We start from the raw sequence: 18,788 nt of genomic DNA, 5'->3' as shown, positions 1-18,788 counted from the left end.
TATATTACGAGGCATTCTGCCTATGCTAGTTGGAGGAGTGGTTGTTATTAAAGAATTCACATATTTTAGACTTAGAAGGACATTAAATCTTGCTCTGCGTAGGTGGGGGTTGTAAAGGAGGCCATCACTTTAAAATTACTGAAGCAAAGGGAAGTTGGACTTCAAAGAGTACCTTCCCCCGTATGAACTAACCAAATCAGCCGAGACCAACTTCTTCATTGGCCATATACAATCCAGGAAGGCATTTTTGGTGGCAACTCCTAGAAATTTTGGTTTAAGGAGAAGACAGTCACACTTTGTTAACAACCAAACCACTCCTGAAATAAAGCTACCAAAAGTTTGCATCATGAGCTTTGTCAATGACACAGAAATGTGGCTTATGGCATTTGGATGCAAGTTTAATTTGGATGACAGACACAAAAGCTATCTTTCTTCCCCAGTGCTTGCAGAGACTGGATATTATCTGTCTTGACTCTTGCTAAAATTCCAGGAGATCTCAATTCCAAAGCTGTACTAGTGTCTAAATTTAGCAAGGTAATGGAAACATTTGGAAGGAAAGTAATTCATTTTAATATCTGCACTTTTATGTTGCCAGGCAGCTAATTTCTGGGTGATCTTAAAGCACTGAGCCAGAAAGAGAAGAAAGCAACTGGGACATAAGCACACAGTAGATTATAAACTGATATCACTGCTAATTATTCTAATTATGATACAGTGCTACCTCAGGTTACATTTGCTTCAGGTTACATATGCTTCAGGTTACAGACTCCGCTAACCCAGAAATAGTGCTTCAGGTTAAGAACTTTGCTTCAGGATAAGAACAGAAATTGTGCTCCAGCGGCGCGGCGTCAGCGGGAGGCCCCATAAGCTAAAGTGGTGCTTCAGGTTAAGAACAGTTTCAGGTTAAGAACGGACCTCTGGAACGATTAAGTACTTAACCCAAGGTACCACTGTACTCCTATCTCGAACGGGGCTATGGTTAAAAGAGGAGTTTGGGATCAAGATTTAGAAGTTATGTGCCACCATTGCAAAAGAAAATCAAAACAATGAAAGCACAGGCACTGCCTGGCAAAAGAAATAATACTGCATCCTCAGAATCCCAACTCTTTTTATACTTGTTAACAACAACACTTAGCATTTTTATAGCACTTTCAAATACATTGGGGAGGGGTTGACCTAACAAGCCCCATCAGCACAAGTCCTTCAAAAGTACTTCCACTTGTACAACAAAGCTTCCCCCCCCCCCCGTTAAATTATTTGCCCTGGCAGCCATCAGTCAACAGATATAATGAGGTGTATTTCCAACCAAAAAAAGGGGGGGGCGTGGGAAAGGGTAATGCTCTGCCTTTTGACTTGCCTGACACGTCTAGCAGGGATAGTCAATGTGATGCTCTCCAGACGTTGCTGGACTGTATCTCCCATAATCCCTGACCACTGGCCATGTTGGATGGGCTGATGGGAGCTGCAATCCTCAATGTCAAGAAAGCACCACGTTCTCTTTCCACATAGACAAAGCATAGTGTGGTGGCATTAGAACAGAATGTGAGCAAGAAGCAGCACGTGAAGAAAGACAACAGGCATGCAGTTTGACACTTATTGTCCTGTTTGGGGACAATTGTGACTTCTTCCATGTAAGAGGTAAATTCCTTTTATATTGTGCCTATCAGGCTGTGAGCTATGAGCAGGAACTATCTTATAATTTTAATATCTCTACAGTACTTTGGAAACTTTGGCTGCTTTATGTGAGAAATGATAACAACAACATGAACTCCACATGGTTTATGCATAGCCCCAATCACAAAGTCAAGAACTCTTGTTGATATACCAGCTTTAATTATTTTTCTCCCTTTGTTCATACAATCAAGTATAAATGAAGCTCAAATGAATTACCATATACAGTGGTACCTCGGGTTAAGTACTTAATTCGTTCCGGAGGTCCGTACTTAACCTAAAACTGTTTTTGACATGCTTTTGAACTGCTGGGTTGGCAGGAGTCCCCAAATCCTACTTAACTTGTTGCAGCATGTAATTGGCTGTGTTCATGAAAACAACATGAACAATATAGTGGGTTAAAAATAAACATATATGTATTTGGAAAATAATAATACGTTAGATAAGCATATATGGAATGAAATTGTTAACTTTTATAATGATATAGTAAAACTTCTATTTTATGTTGTTCAATTAAACGGTTCTCTTTTTTAAGACAGATTTCCACTGAAGCCCTTGGTACTGAACCAATTCATTCACCTCTCCACAGGTGAGAAAAGAACCAGTTAGATGTGTCCTGCCATTGCTACAAATAGCTGCAACTCTTTGAGAACTAGTTTTCTGTGCGCTGCTGCCGCTGCTCTCTCTGTGCGTGCCTCTCTGTGTGTTTAACTCTTTCCCATCCAAGTTACTTGCTTCCTTGCTCCCGTGATCAAGCTCTCGTGTGTATACGAGTGCGTGTGTGCGTGATGATTGGAGTCCCTTGTTAGCTGTCTGTGGCACTATGCTGCTGCAAGTGGGAGGAAACTCCCTGCCCCACAACACAAGCAGTGGCAGCCTACGAGACTGGTGCTGTGAGCTGGTGGAGTAGCAGCGGCCACCTGTGGGGCCTTGTGGCAGCGATGAGAGGTGGTGGCAGTAGCGGCAGCAGCCTTCAAGGCCTCAAGGTGGCAACAGCAGCCTGTGAGGCCTCGCAGCAGCAACAGAAGCTGTCAGTGGTGGTCACCTGCAAGGCCTTGCAGTGGCACAAGCAGCAGCAGCCTGTGAGGCCTCGTGATGGCAGCGGTAGGTGGTGGCAGTACAGCTCCAATCAGGTCTAGCAGCTTATGTCTATAGTTCAAATTTCAATTTGCATCCATTTAATTCCTAAACCAATTATAGAGGCACCTTGCAAATTCCAATCTATTCCCATCACTTTTAATAGGCAGCAATGGGCCTTTCCATTTACAAATGGACAGCCCAAACTACTCTTTCACAGCTGCAAGTACCAACAAAAATCACTAAACCTACACATAATGATTTGCCTCAAGGCTATAGCCGAGCCTCAAATTAAAAATAGCCTTCCCTTATGAAGTTTCAGCATGTCATCTACTAGCAAAGTGAGGAGTTACGATTTGGACAAGTTATCCAAAGTCTTGCTTCACATCCTTCTTCAAGCTGGATAAAAAGCGGGCACAGCCAGGGAGAAATTCCTCATCCTAGTCTTCTCCATCACCAGTAAAATAAACAGTATCGTAATTCCTTTATACAAATCTGCAGTCTGGCCATATCTGCAATGTTATGTATAATCCCAGTCACTCAAAAAGGTATTAAAGGTAAAGGGACCCCTGACCATTAGGTCCAGTTGTGACCGACTGGGGTTGTGGCGCTCATCTCGCTTTATTGGCCGAGGGAGCCGGTGTACAGCTTTCGGGTCATGGGGCCAGCAGGACTAAGCCGCTTCTGGTGAACCAGAGCAGTGCACGGAAACGCCGTTTACCTTCCCGCCGGAGTGGTACCTATTTATCTACTTGCACTCTGACATGCTTTCGAACTGCTAGGGTATTATGAAGCTGTAAACGGTAGAGAACAGTGCGATCAGAGCTTTGGAGCACCTTCCCTACAAGGAAAGGCTGAAGTGTTTGAATTTGGGGGGGGGGGGTGGAAGGAGCCAAGTGTGGGGTGAAGATAAGACAGAGGTTTACAGAATTATGCACTGATTGGAGAAAGTGGATGGAGAGATTTCCTCCCCCCATAATACTCAAACTCTGGGTCAGATAATGACAGGCAGTAAATTCGGGACAGACACACACAAAAGCATTTCATGCAATAAGAATGTCCTGCCATATCACATCTTTTACTTTAAACCATATTTTTTTAAAAAAATGAAAAGAAAAACAGTTCCACATTTCCACAATAGGTAACATAAATTAAGCATTTCTTAAATTACACTTCTGTTCTATTGATCTCACCTACCTGTCATTTTAAGGATTTGGGGTTGTTTCTTAAATTGGCATTACTTATGTTTTAAGGGTGGGGAGTGATTTCAAATATTTATGTTGTTACATCATGATCTTTAGTTTAGAGCAGGCACGTCCAACAGGTAGATCACTGGCTCCCCCCAAAGAAGCCCAACAAGTTTGGCTCCCCTAAAAAAAGATCAAAGCTTTTGCCCTGCACTCCCCAAACGGGGCTTTCATGCTCCCTAAAAAAAGCTCAGCAACTTTGACATGAACCCCAAGGAAACGGGCCTTTCTCCTCCTCAAAAAAGCTCCATAACTTTGATCTGAACCCCACAAAAGGGTGGTAGATCACTGCCAGTCTTTAACTCTGAGTAGATCACAGTCTCTTGGAAGTTGGCCACCCCCGGTTTAGAGAAACCAATTCTAGTTCTGAAATTCGATTTCTAACAAGCCAATGCTGGTATCCCATTGGCCCTATTTTAATCTTTTACCAAGGATACATCAGCTTGAACTGTGCCTCCTTCAAATGAAGCAAGCTTCTTTTCTGCTGCTCCAGAGGGTAGGGCCCGGACCAATGGATTCAAGTTACAAGAAAGGAGATTCCGACTAAACATAAGAAAGAACTTTCTGACGATAAGAGCTGTTCGACAGTGGAATGGAAACCCTGAGGAGGCTCTCCAGTGTTAGAAACTCACCAAAGGGCTCCTTGAACCAAGGTTGAAGTCGCCAAAACAGATTGTCTAGTTGCCATTTTGGGCAACATGGCTGTAAAGTCTTATTTTTCAAATGAAGGACTGACTGTGATTGACTCTCAGCTAAACATCTGGCTAGTTCAGATGACACCCTTGAGATGGTTAAGAGCTTTGAGAACTTAAAAGAAAAGTCACTTGACCCAAGGACAGTCCACACATATATACTGGCCTATTCCTACTGCTTTTTCTTAATGGTGACTGATCCTGCCTATACTGCACAGAAAAAGCAACTTGGTTCCAGAAATTCATTCCAACTGTGCAGATAACATGTAATGGATAGAATTCTACAGGATGGGGTATTAGTGTGTGAAAACTGTCCAGATCCAATGATCCCCAGATAGTGGAGATGTCAGGTGCCATCCTGGTGCCCAGGCATCTTCAGTTGGTCAGAAGTGGTCAAAAGCCAAATGCAAAATGCACCTGGCTAATTTCAAACACTGGGTCTCCCCATTGGAAGTTTTTAAGCAGAGGCTGGATGGCCAACCCGTCAGGGATACTTTAGTTGAGATTCCTGAATTGCAACAGGTTGGACTAGATGACCTTTGGAATCTCTTCCAACGTTATGATTTTATTATTTTAATTCCATGCTCTCCAAGCTCTCCTGGCATTTCTCTACATTAAAACCAGCTATATGAATTATGATATGCATATAATTGACAGTTTTCTTTCGCATCTGATTTTCTGATCCAAAAGCTCTTCAAATTTCATTAGCTTCTCAAATCTTAAAATTTCCTTTGCTGTTTGAATGAGAAAATGCTGTGTTTGTAAAAACCAATAAAACTAGTATCAGTATAAGCCATTCATTTTCATCATGATCTGCTCAAGCTTGAATTCCATTACCATTTTAACAATAAATGCAAGCTTCAGTATGTACTAGCCCATACCCAGGTTAGAGAACTTAAAGGCTCCAACCCAGATTTGCATCTCTATTAGCATAGAGGCAACTCCAGCAAGGCCCAGATGATCATTATAATGGGATTAAGCATTCACACTGCATATGTAGTACAGAAGCCTGCATCTATGCACACACCTTCCCTTATAGATCAGGTTGATTTTAATGGCAACCATACCTTGGTTCAAAATAAAGTAGCTACAAAGGTGGTTCTCCATCTTCATAATTTTTTCAAAACAGCTACCTCATCATGGTTGCCTTTCATATATGCCCAAGTAGAAATACTTTCACTTGAATTGTTGAGCAGACATTGGATCATCTTAACTCTGGATATTCCCTTATCTAATATTTAGGCAAGTTTTATTCAAAGGATTTCTCAGATTCAGTGTGTTTCCCATTTTAAGTCTGCTGTTGCTTCACAGTTTTCATATTTTAATAATTCAAGTTAAACAAGTCATACTGCTGCTAAAATTACCCCCCAAAAAAGCATAGAACAGGATATTAATTCATATCAAAGCTATAAGTCTCTGGAAATTTAAGATTTTTTTATTTCTAATTACCGGTAAGATATAGCCATTCCATCCTGCCAACCGCATATGCATTCATATTGTGGCACATCCAAAATGGAAACAGGGAGCACATTAGACATCAAGTCTTCCTTGCTTCTCTGCAGCCCTTGCCACCAACAATATTCAGCTCCTCTGACCTTTGAGCTAAGAAGGCAATCAGAGTTGGTCCTAAGCACGGTAAGCAAAGAGGAAATACAGAGGAAAACTCAATAATTTAACTTCGTTCCGACCTCCCGGCTTCCAGGGCACCTTGACAATGCCAAGGTTGCAGGTTTGATCCCCATAAGGGACAGCTGCATGTTCCTGCATTGCAGGCAGTTGGACTAGATGGTCCTCAGGGTCCCTTCCAACTCTGATTCTATGAGACATCTAGGAGTTTTTGACCACATGTACCCTAAAAAGGCATCTACATCTTTCCCAATAGAGACTCTTACCTATTCAGAACTCCCACTCTCTCAGTTTAAGCAGTTTGGATGACCGCATTTAGATATTTTACTTTACAAATACTGTAAACAGAAATGCCCAAATGCCCCTACACTAAATCAAAATTTCCCTGGTTTTCACCCCATTTGAATTGCTAAAAGCAGTAGAGTACAAGCCAAACCCTCTTAACACCTCCAAGAAAACAACATCTTCTGAAGGGGCAGATGTCCAGCACAGAAGCTGCCTTGTCACAACTAGTAGTATCCAACAAATGAGCAATTGAATAAGCCTGAGACAGTCTCATCCTTGCTTCTACAGAGCCTTTGGCCTAATAAGGGGAGGAATTTCTATTTCCATAGAAATATGCCAAGCTAACTGGGGGATAAATGGCTTTAACAAAATAAAGCTTCAAGTCCAGCAGCTGATAAGCTACTGATTCTGTAAAAAGAGACTTCATGGAAAAATTTCGCTAATTGAAGAACTACCAATTTGAGCTTTAAAAGTAGGGTGAAGGTCAGCAGCTGCCAATGTTATGCAGAGCACAAAGGTAAAAGGAGATATCTTCACTATTCTAAATGATGACTGACTTTTCAATGCTGAATTCCACAATGGTTTCTACCCTACAAGAACTGATCAACTGTCAAAGGTCAAAAGACTCCATTGATATTTGTCACTGGTGGAATTCCTTTCCACAAAGCAGTGGATATAGACGAAGTCTAAAATTAACTCTGCTGCCAGCTGTGTTTTCTTTTGTAGGCATGCACATGTGTTCATCTGTTCCATTTTAGCAAGCAGGATAACCACTAAACTGTAAACCGACGGACGTGGGAAATTCTTGTGCATATATTGTACACCCAAGATTAGAGAAGGCAAGCAACACCACAGAATCATGATCAACGTTGCAGTATATCAAGGTGTTGTTGTTTTTATCTAAGGGGAAACAATTCTATTCAGTTATTGTTTCTGCTGTCCATTATGATAGTAGCAAGCAAGCGTAAAAACTGTCTGAATATTTTCAGTTCATCTGATCTAATACGTAAGGCAGCTTCCAGAACTCAATGAAAATTTGTGCTCAATGCAAAGTCCAAGGAATGGAACAAAACTAGACACCTTTTTAAAAAAGGAGGATATACATCTTCTCACAAACTGGAAGTCTTGACTTTTACTGACTTTCAAAACAGGCATGGGAGAAAATGTTGGAATTCCTCGTCACCAACACCATGGGAAGATATCCAACTAAGTCATACTCTTAGTAGACCCATACTCAGAGTATGACTAGTGTTTTTAGGAGCCAGCCATGCCGAAATATGAAATACTGCAACTGATAAGACATACTGGAAGGAAAAGATGTGGGCATGTCCTGTCAAGGACTCTTTCTGGCGAGACGAGAAATTATTGCTTGTACTAACATTGCTTTGGAAAAATCATTGATATTTGCAGATGTTCATACACTCTTAAATCATATTCCTGGAATGTAGGACCCAACAGATGGACAAGGAAAGTGGACCCTACAAGCCCCTAAAGTGTTAGAAACTCAGACATACAAGCTGATCATCAAATGCCAACGTAAACCTAGTTTACGTAAACCTAGTCACAGTTGCCACAACAGGCTGTCTAGGCGTCATCCCCCCCCCCCGAGTTTATTGTTCTATTTATTTTTCATTGTTTATTGGCCGACCACAAGCTTAATGTGATCCAGCAGCTAAAGCTATTATAGGTTGCATCAATGGAAGTATAGTGTCCAGATCAAGGGAAGTAATAGTACTACTCTATTCTGCCTTAGTCAAACCACACCTGGAATACTGTGTCCAATTCTGGGTGCCACAATTTAAGAAGGATGTTGACAAGCTGGAATGTGTGCAGAGGAGGACAACAAAGATGATCCAGGGTCTGGAAACAAAGCCTTACAAGGAGCGCTTGAAGGAGCCAATGATGTTTAGCCTGAAAAAAGAGGAGACTGAGAGGAGAGATAATAGCCATCTTCAAATATCTAAAGGGCTATCACATGGAATATGGAGCAGGTTTGTTTTCTCCTGCTCTGGGGGGTAGGACTTGAACCAATGGCTTCAAGTTACAAGAAAGGAGATTCCGACTAAATATCAGGAAAAACTTTCTGACATTAAGAGCTGTTCAACAGTGGAACAGTCTCCCTCGGAAGGTGGTGGACTCTCCTTCCTTGGAGGTTTTTAAGCAGAGGTTGGGGGGCCATCTGTCATGGATGCTTTAGCTGAGATTCCTGCATTGCAGGGGGTTGGACTAGATGACCCTTGGGTCCCTTCCAGCTCTACGATTCTACAATTATTATTATTAATTTCATTTCTATACCACTTTATATTTTAAAGAAAAAAATCTCAAAGCCGTTTACAGCACATTAAAACATCAAATAAAGCAATCCAGATTAAAACACAATCAAGCTTCGCATGGCATGAACTATGGAATGTAAATCTGAAATTTACAGCCTGTACGGCATTGAAGGAGAATATATGGAAAATGATATATAGGTGGCATCCTACGCCGGTAAAACTGGCAAAGATGTACAAAATGAAAAACAAGAAATGTTGGAGATGTGGAGAGGTGGAGGGACCTATGGTGGACCTATGGTAAAGTGAAGGGCTTCTGGGAATTAATTTATAATGAACTTTAAAAAGTTTTTAAGTACACTTTTCCAAAAAACCCAACAGGGAAGGAAATGAAAAAGAAAGATAAAAATCTTTTTCTGTATGCCACGCCGGCAGCAAGAACTATGCTGGCCCAGAATTGGAAAACAGATGTAATACCTACTACATGGAATGGCAGGTTAAAATGATGAATTATGCAGAACTGGCCATATTATCAGTAAAAATACAAGACCAGGATGAACAGAAGTTTTATGAAAGTTGGAGTAAATATTTGGTGTATATAAGAGACAATTGTAAAACCTTAAAGACACTGGCAGGATTAGATTAACTCTAACAGCATAGGGTAAAGCAGATAAACAAACAGAATACGCGATGTAAGAAAATATATGATACTTACCGAAGGGGTGGAGGGAAGTATGAAGCTCGGCAGAATCAAATATATATTTGAGATTTATTTGTATAATGAACATATGTTTAATGAAAATCAATAAAAAATTATTGGTAAAAAAACAACACACACAATCAAGCTTCAAGGGAAGTATTTCAGATCCTTCTCTAAGTGACATTTTGCTTTCCCCTTATTTATTTGCCTACTAAATTTATACAGCTGTTCCATAGCAGACGTACTCTAGGAAGTCAGGGTGGTGTAGTGGTTAAGAGTGTTGGACTATGACCTGGAAGGCCAGGGTTCAAATCCCCACTCAGTCATGAGGCTCACTGGGTGACCTTGGGCCAGTCACAGTCTCTGAATCTACCTCACATGGTCGTTGTAGGGATTAACTGAGGAGGGAGGTGAACCATGTACTACTTGGAGAAAAAGGTGGGGTATAAATGCAATAAATAAGCTCTTCTCCTTACCTGCTGAAGAAAGCTGGAGGGGCCAGCCAGATGGAGATGTCATTCACCAACCTGGCATCCAGAGATCTCCATGTGGTCACAATTGGACCTGTGCAAAATGCGCCTGGCTAATTTCTAACACTGTGTTATGGTTGCAAAGAGACTTACACCACAAGGCTGGAAGAATAAACACTAATCATCTCAGTGCTCTGAAAATTTCACCACCTTTTCTACATTTGAGTGTTCAGCTTATAATCATCAGTCTCATTTTGATACATATTTGGGCATATAGGTTGCCTACATTAATTTGTGACTCTAAGTCAAGATGGATGCAGTATTTTAACTATTAATGTCAGTGAACTGAGTTGCTTCTTTCTTATACTGTATCTGCAAATGAAAAAACAAAACAAAAACCTAGATGCAAGCCCTAAACCTTACTGAATTTTTCTATCAACTTCTTAGATGATAGCTACTTGTTTCTAGATGCTTGGACTTTTTTCAAAGTTGATCCACAACCCAGGCTGTTCCCACAAATGCCCCCTATCTGGAGTATGAATGGGCAAGGAGGATAAGTAAAATGATCTCAAGTTTAAGGGAGAGGAGAGACAACTAAATTCCAACACATGGACAAGTATAGGCTCCTGCTCTCCAGAGTTCTAGTCTGGGACACACATGCACCTACCTTCTGTCAACAGGTGAAGATTTTGTGTGTGTGTGTGTGTGAGAGAGAGAGAGAGGCCTTTCCAGGGTACTGACTGAATTCAACCACCCTAGCAGAGACAAAGGACTGCCATCACATTGTACCAACCCAAGGGGAAGGGCCACAGCTCAGCAGGGAAAAATCAGCTTTACATGCCAAAGGTCCCAGCTTCGATCCCTAGCATCTCCAGGTAGGGTTGGGAATGCCCCCTGTCTGAAACACCGGAGGGCTACTGTTAGTCAGGGCAAAAAATATTAAGCTAGAAGGACCAATGGTATGTCACAGTAAAAGCAGCTATCAGCAGAATGAGAACACAATGTTGGGAACCTCTCTTGAAGTGCAATCCTATATCCATCTACTCAGAAATAAGTCCCATTTTCATGAGGTCCACTCTCAGGCAAGTGGCTTGGAATGAAAGATAAATGGCCAGTCTGCTTTGAATTTATCTCTTTCTGGGATAAAATTCTAGGCAATGAGAATCAATCCCATGCCACTGTAAAACATGGAAACAAGCCTTCATGACTAACTGCCCTCTCCCTTGGTAAGATGGCAAGGTCAGAAATAGAAGCCAGTGTCATCAGAAATTCTTAGAGAGGTCACTGTATTTTCACTCCTACAGATTTTGCTCAGTTCCCTCCCCTGAAGAGCTCACAGTTTCTATCTTTAGATGCTTACATGGCCCCAATACATCTGTATCCTAGTACATAGTCTTAAACGTATCCGTCCCCAGAAATATCCTGCCCAGGCAAGGAAACAATATGGATGGAAGCCTAAGGTTTTCCAAGGCTAGCAGCCCAGATTCTGACATGCAACACAAACTCGGGCACATTTATTCAACATATCCCACTGAATTCAATTGTACTTATTCTCTAATAAGTGTGTCTAGAATTGTAGCCTTAAGCACATTTACTTAGAAGCACTGTTGCCTTTAAGAGAATTTACTTCCAAGGAGGTACTTTTGGGTTCACAGCAGGAGTGGTCTTCCTCAAGGAGTATACATCAAAGCCAGATAACAAATTAGACCTTCTACATACAAAAGTTGAGCAACTGAACAGGTTTCCCTTTTCACAGAGAAAATAAACACTTTATTTCAAATATACCACAAGTGTTCCTGCCAAAAAGTAATGTTGCTGCATAATCCACCCACTGCAGCAAAAGTTGCTTACTTGGACTACCTAGGACTGGTGAATGGCTGCTATCTATCTTTAAAGGAAACTGACAGAGGGCATCTTGTCTCCATTCAGCAACTACCACTTTTGAAACACCCATTATTCTGCCCCCAAACCCTCTGAAGAAAGTATCAGGAGGCACGTCACACTCAGGTCAAGACATGAAAGGTCATGTATTTACGAGGGAATAAAATGTTAGAATATTTTTCAATATTGTTGTTGTTATTAATTTAATTAATATACCGCCCTATACCCAGAGGTCTGATGTCAACATTAATCAACAGTCCACAAATGCTGACTACTTTGCACATCTTCAGTGTGCCAAACTAATGCCTTCACTGACTTTGGTTTTAAGACATAAGGCTACCACAGCCCCACTGAACCACAATATTTCTTATCTGGAGCACCAGAGGGGTCACTGATATTGATGCATCAGAATACTTCGTTTAATAATGTTTTCTTTTGAAATGTTTGAGATTCTTTTTGTTTTTTTGTTAAGTTTGCTGCATTAACCGTGAGATCTGTAGCAAACCTCCTTCGTAATATTTTATTTTGAAATCTTTAAGATAATATTTTAGTTTCCTGTAAATTACCGTATGTTCCTTTACATGTGTACTTTATATTTGCCTTTCTTTAGTAATGCTTTATTTTGATTGTTTTATTTGATGTTTAGGTTGTAAACTGCTTTGGATTCCCCCACCTTCAAAATATAAAGTGGTATAGAAATGAAATGAATAATAATAGGCCTCACCCTTCTGCCTCCTTGAGAGCTCTACCTTCCAGTCCCTCTCTGAACAAAAGCAGTGGCAACCAGAGAGAGAGAGAAACCAGGGGAGTGATGAGGGAGGCAAGCAAGAATGGCTCAAACATGGAGTGTGGAGACTAGAGTAGCCTAGCTTCCTCCAGAAAGTCATTCTAACCTCTGTACTTCAAGGTCAAGCCTCCAAGCTCATACATGGAGCTTCAGCTTTCTAGTTTTGTAGTAGGGTGCAAGGAAGCAATCTCTGTGGCATGGAATTTGCAAGGTGGCACTCACTGGCTCCATTTGAGCTCAAGGACCTGTGGCAAAGGATCAACTGAGAGTCAGGTTTCTACAATGAGCTCAAATTTGCAAAGGCTGCTGGGCATTCTTAGCAGTTATCTTAGTTTAAGTTGGATTTGCTGGAACCGCAGTTCAGTAACTTGGCATGGCCTTTACTAGGGTAGGATATACAAAAGTTGATGACAGAAAAGTAGTCAGGAGAAAGAGAGGAAGAGCAAGCAAAGAGGGGTGCCTAGTCCAACTTTGACATTATGTCCACCTGCTGACAGTCCCTGACCATATATCTCAGCACTAACAACAACAGGTCCCCTCTGTTGCTGTGGATCAAAAGTCTCTCTTCCTTAAAGAACGAAGATGGTCCTTGGAGTGACTTCACAAGAACAAAAAAATTAAGAAGATGCTGAATAAGTTGTAGCAGAAGAGACATGTTGTAGAACATCACACCCAAACCACAGGGGTCACTATTTAAACTTGCAAAGCAAAATAAATAAATAAAGGGGCACATCATGCATACTTAACTGGGAGAACCTATTGCATAAGAGTACTCAACAGCTTGGCAAGACCAAGTAAAGGATTATCTGTTATTCCCTCGAAGGAGTGATAGTGATATGAACCCATTTCCAGATATCATCACATCACAAACACACACCAGGAACTTTTCTTGCATTTCTCAAGCCCCCTGTGTAAAACTGTTACTGAAGCTGGGAAGGATTTTTGTTGGGGGGGGGGAATATTTTAAGAAGATAAACAGTCTTGCAAAAGTGTTTCGCCACATTTTTGTTGCTTTTTATTTCAGGAAGATATGGGCTGCAAGTTAAAGCTGCTGGCTACCCTGCATGTTCCTCAGAGAGAAAGATAATGCAGAAAGATATGGGCTGCAAGTTAATGAAAGGATTCCCCCCCCCCCAGACACCCCTGAATGTTCCTCAATCACCCTAGGGTGCCATAGAACACCGGTTGAAAACCAATGCTTTAACTCATATACAGGTAGACTTGTTTCCAAAAGCTGCTCAGACTTGGATTTTGGCAAAATCAGTGGGAGGAGTTCCAGAATTGAGAGGCTGTCACTGAGAACATCTCCCTGTCCTTGCTTATTGAACCCAACACACAGCTGGTATCATTAGCATTCTCCGTATTTCTCAGAACTTTACAACATCATGCTGCTACCAAATCTCCTGACATTAGCAGCAGATGAAAATGCTTTTTACACCTCCACTGCTGGATATTTAGGAGCCACAGGCAACCAAGAGATAAGGTGATCCAGCCTACAAATGTGCAAAAAGCAGAGCCTCTGTAAAACCACCAAATCTACCAGTGTGAGAATCTCAGAGCACGGCTGGGATAAAGGAATATGCCTCAGCTCTTGCAACTGCCATGGCCACAGCTTGATCTGCCCCACTTGACCGAGAAATGAAGATCTGAAGCGCCACCCTGAAGGAGGGCACAAGAGTCCCTGCTAAGATTCTCTCGACAGCTGCGTTCTCTGAACACGAGGCGGGAGCGAAGAGGGAGACCAACCGGAGAAAATAGTTTCCGACGGCATACACCACTGTCCATCATTCTCTGCTTCAACACAGACTCCAAATACTCTCTTAACCCCATTCATTGTTCGGATTCGGACCTGTTGCACAGGTGGAGCAGGAAATATAACCTCCAGCATCTCCTACATCCGGGACAACGGAGTCTTCCCCTACGCAGAGCACTAACCGTGGAAGGGGCTTTAAACAAAACAAACAAGGGACAGCTAAAGCAGCAGCACCTCCACCCGCCTTTGCCACCCCCAAAATCGCCCGAACCCCGAAACTACAACTCGCAATGCCAAAAGCGGAAAGACAAATGGGGGGGGATTCCAATCCCAGCCCCACTTTGGACGAGATCGCGCTTACCTTGGGGGGGAGAGAGGAGGGGAACCTGTGCCCCCCTCCCCTCGCTGCCGGGTCCGGGCGGTGCTGCTGCTGTTGTCGCCGCCGCCTGCCTTCCTCCTCCTCCTCCTCCTCGGGGCGGGAGGGAGCCCAAGGACCCGCTGCGCTCCCCGCTTCCTCTGACGTGAGAGACGGAGCGGAGGTAGAGGAGGCAAAGAGAAAGTGGAGGGGGGGGGAGAGAGAGAGGCAGCGGGAGGAAGCTCTTCGGAGCAACAAGTGCAGGTGAGGGAAAGACCGCGGGGGGGGGGCTGGGGCTGAAGGTGGGCGCTGGGGGTCGGAGGGAAGGGGGGAAATGGCCTCAGCCGCCCCGGCAGGCCCGTCCAAAGCTTGGCCCGGAGGCGGGGGGGTCAAGGCCCGGCAGGCCCAGCGAGCGAGCAAGGCAGGCGGGCGGCGGGGGGGGCCTGGCGCGGCGGCGGCGGGGGCTGTGGTGGTACCTGGCCGAGGGGGGGGGCTCGTGAGGACAGGTAAGGCCGCCGCCGGTGTGGAGAGGGGAGAAAAGAGGGGCAAAAGAAGAAGAGGGAGGGAGGGAGGGGGGAACAATAGCACCTTTCTCCAAAAACAATATTTAAAAAAGGAGAGGAGGAGGAGGAGGAGAAAGGGGGGAGGAAGAAAGGGGGGGAGAAAAAAAAAGAAACAGAAAAAGGGAAAGAAGCGCCGGCCCCTCCCCCTGGCCGCGCGCGCGCGCGCGTGTGTATGTGCATGTGCGTGCGCCCGCCGCTTGCGTCACTCGCCCCGCTACGTGAGGCCGTAACCCTGCGCGCGTCAAGACGCCGACGCCGCTGCCGCCGACGCGCCTAGGTCACGGTTGCCTTGGCGACTGCGACGCGCCCGCCCTCGCGCGAGACCCTCGGCTGCTCGGCTGGCCTTGGCGAGGGAGGCGGGCGAGGAGCTGCCGAGTCCCCCGCGGGGCTGCAGGAACAGCGGCCCGGAAAAGGGACCGGTGCGGAGGCTGCCGGTATGGGAGGGAGCAGCCAGGCCCGACAAATTAGCGTGAGAAAGCATGAAGTCCGCAGAGCTGTGTCGCTGCCAGGCAGGTAGAGAGGGCTCAGTGCGGCGTCATTTTCCTTCCTCCCCTGGAGAGCAAGGAGGATATAGTACTAACTACACAGTATAGGACCGTTGGCTAGTTATTACTTTTTGCAGATGTTAATATCTATTGATTTTATGTACAGATTTTGAGAAAATCTACCCTGTATGGTTTTTTACTACAGTGGTACCTCAGGTTACAGATGCTTCAGGTTACAGACTCCGCTAACCCAGAGATAGTACCTCGGGTTAAGAACTTTGCTTCAGCATGAGAACAGAAATTGTGCCGCGGCAGCAGCGTGAGCCCCCATTAGCTAAAGTAGTGCTTCAGGTTAAAAACAGTTTCAGGTTAAGAACGGACCTCTGGAACGAATTAAGTACTTAACCCGAGGTACCACTGTAATGCCATTGTTGTCCCGCAGAGCAAGAGGAGGGCTCCCAGGGTTCGGGATACTCAGGTTCCCAAAGAAAACTATCCACCCTACCAGGTTGATCAGGGTGTAGTAGTTTATTTAAAGGAAAAGCAAACTCACAACAAAAGGTCTGAAGGCTCCCTCCTTGCTCCTGCTTCCAGCACATTGTGGGACAGACTCCACAGCAAGGAAATGGCTTGTCTGCAAGCAGGCGCTGGAGCAAATGCTTTTTATACAGTAGAGCAGCCCACAGGTAGCCATGATCTCCACCACACTCAAGGTTCCCCACAGGCGGCTGATATTGCTCCAATTAGGCCTGGAACATAGTATCACACACCCGTGGATTGTGGTAACTGCCATCCTTGAAGAGGAATTAGCCTGCTTCCCAAGTGTGTTGCACGAAAGCTACAGCTGCCACCGGTTGTGAGGTTATCTTGAGTATTCAGCTAGTGCTAGCAAAGCTCCTGGAACAACTCACCTATGGTTCAACACAGCCATTGCTGTGAACCAGTGCATGTTTACGAAGTAAGTAAACCTTGTTTTCAACTTACGGTACTTAACAAGTTGTTACCTGATTCCTTCTTAATGTGGGTGAGAAGGAGGAAGCCAGCTTACTTCATAACTGGACTTGCTCAAAACAAGGTTTTACATCCTTCTTCCTATGCTTTTAATTCTGCTGCCCTTTAGGCTGGCAAATCCTCTGCATGATTACTTGGGAGAAAGTCCTCATTACACACACAGAGAGAATATCCCATTAGTTGGATAGATAAGGCGCTTTTCGTTTCAAGGTGAACAGGTGTGCAGAATGGTGGAAATGTGGTTGGAGTTACACTAGGTCATTCCCCACCCCGCCTGCATATTTAGGGTTTTCAACACAAGGCCTCTTCAAAATATCTTTATTTATGTTGAAATAATTTGTTTCAGAATATGCCCAAATGCCTCACCTTCTGCTGTAGATGTTACCACACCAGAGAATTTATTATGGCAGAAGCTTTTATGGACAAGAGTCTGCTTTGTCAGATGCATGAAGTGTTATCCGAAGTTGCCTGAGTGAGGTAAAAGGAAAAGCAGAAAGTTCTGCAAAAGTCTAAACTTATGCAAAGGTGTAACAGCAGCCACTAACAATATAGCATTGCATCCTGGCATTGGTAAGCTAAGTAATGCATGTAGTGGAATTGTAAAAATAGACAAACACCCATTTTCTCAATTCAAGCCACAAGTGATAGAAGAGAGATTATAGTTAAGCGGCCCAAGTGCTGTCAGTCAGCCATTATCAATAGTGAGTGCTGGAAGGGAAAGGGAACGATGGGGTTGAGGTGGGAGAAGGGACTTGGACGGGGACTCCCAATGGTTAAGAGATGATGAGTCTACATGGAATCTACACCAAGCCAGGGTTCCTTTGTCAAGGGTGTCAACCCAGACAATTCACATAGTCCCTGAAACTAGCTCCACCCATCTATTGGTCACACTGCAGCATGTGCAAGGAAGATTGGGCTTTTAGGTGTTAGACCACATTTATTTAAACATGTGCTTCCTGCTGGGCACCATGTAGCATATCCATCAAAATGCTTCAAAGCAGGTTGATCTTCCAAGCTTCAAGCATAAAAAAGTGTGCCAAACAGTGCCATAGTCCAAAACATGGCACGTCACCAGTACACAAGTTTTGACCTTCAGTACACTGCCAATATCAACACATTGCACACCTTTCATTGCTAATGCTAATTTGTATTGCATTATTTCACACTTTCCAAACACCAAAGAGTAGGATGTTCCAGGTCATTCTGCATTATCATTCTCCTTGGGAGGGCAAAGACTAACATCATTTTTGAAATATCAAGTTTGTTTACAAATACACAAATCAAGCTGCAGCAAACTCATTGGCCACATTTGAGTTACCCTTAGCCTGCAGGCAGACCTTTCTCTGACTTCCATGTGAGTCACAGGCCCCCCCCCTCCCCATTGCTCAGCTGATCGGTGGTGGAAACAGCTGAGCAACATAGGCAAGCCCTCAACAGTTTCCAGCAGAAATCAGCTCTGCAATGAAGGGAGGTGCATGATAGGATTGTTGTTTCATAGGCAGTGGTTAGTGCTAAAGCAGCATCAAATCCAAAAGAGAGTCAGCCCTGAAGCTCCAAAAATATAACATTTATTTCTCTCTGTGTGTGTGTGGCCAAATTTAAAATGGCTCTATTTATATATGTGTATATATAGCCCTTCCATAACTCAAGCCCAAACTTTTCTAAAACCACCAAACAGTATGAAAAACGCCACACCAAACTCATTCAAAGGACAAATTACACAGAAGTTAAGTCAATGGAATGAAAACTACTCAGAGCAATAATGCAGTTATATCCATCCAAGGCTGAAAAAAATGCCTGGGCAAAAAGAACCTGGTGGCACTGAACTATGTCTAAGGATGAGGCCAATCCAAGTTCCCTAAGAATGGAGCTCAAAATAGCAGGTGCCACCACTGAGCAGATGCTGCTGCACACC

At 43.6% G+C, this 18,788-nt stretch overlaps 2 protein-coding genes across 5 annotated transcripts in view; one reads left to right on the top strand and one right to left on the bottom strand.

The window, feature by feature from the left end:
- The window catches only part of R3HDM2 (R3H domain containing 2), a 130,469-nt gene extending 114,884 nt beyond the window's left edge, over positions 1–15,585 (bottom strand). For 2 of the 4 annotated variants that reach the window (XM_083428208.1, XM_083428210.1), the window contains exon 1: positions 14,821–15,544. The gene's annotated coding sequence lies outside the window, so the exon portion shown is untranslated. Of the gene's footprint in view, positions 1–14,820 lie in introns of all 4 variants that reach the window. The other 2 variants (XM_083428207.1, XM_083428206.1) reach the window with 2 other exon arrangements.
- LOC310671889 (inhibin beta E chain-like) overlaps positions 1–18,788 on the top strand; it is a 168,432-nt gene that overhangs the window by 111,572 nt on the left and 38,072 nt on the right. The gene's annotated exons all lie outside the window — the stretch shown is intronic.

Source organism: Podarcis tiliguerta (genome assembly GCF_965153285.1).
Source record: "Podarcis tiliguerta genome assembly, chromosome: 2".
Lineage (NCBI taxonomy): Eukaryota > Metazoa > Chordata > Lepidosauria > Squamata > Lacertidae > Podarcis > Podarcis tiliguerta.
The sequence above is the reverse complement of the archived record's forward strand: the minus strand, read 5'-3'. Positions and strand labels throughout refer to the sequence as shown.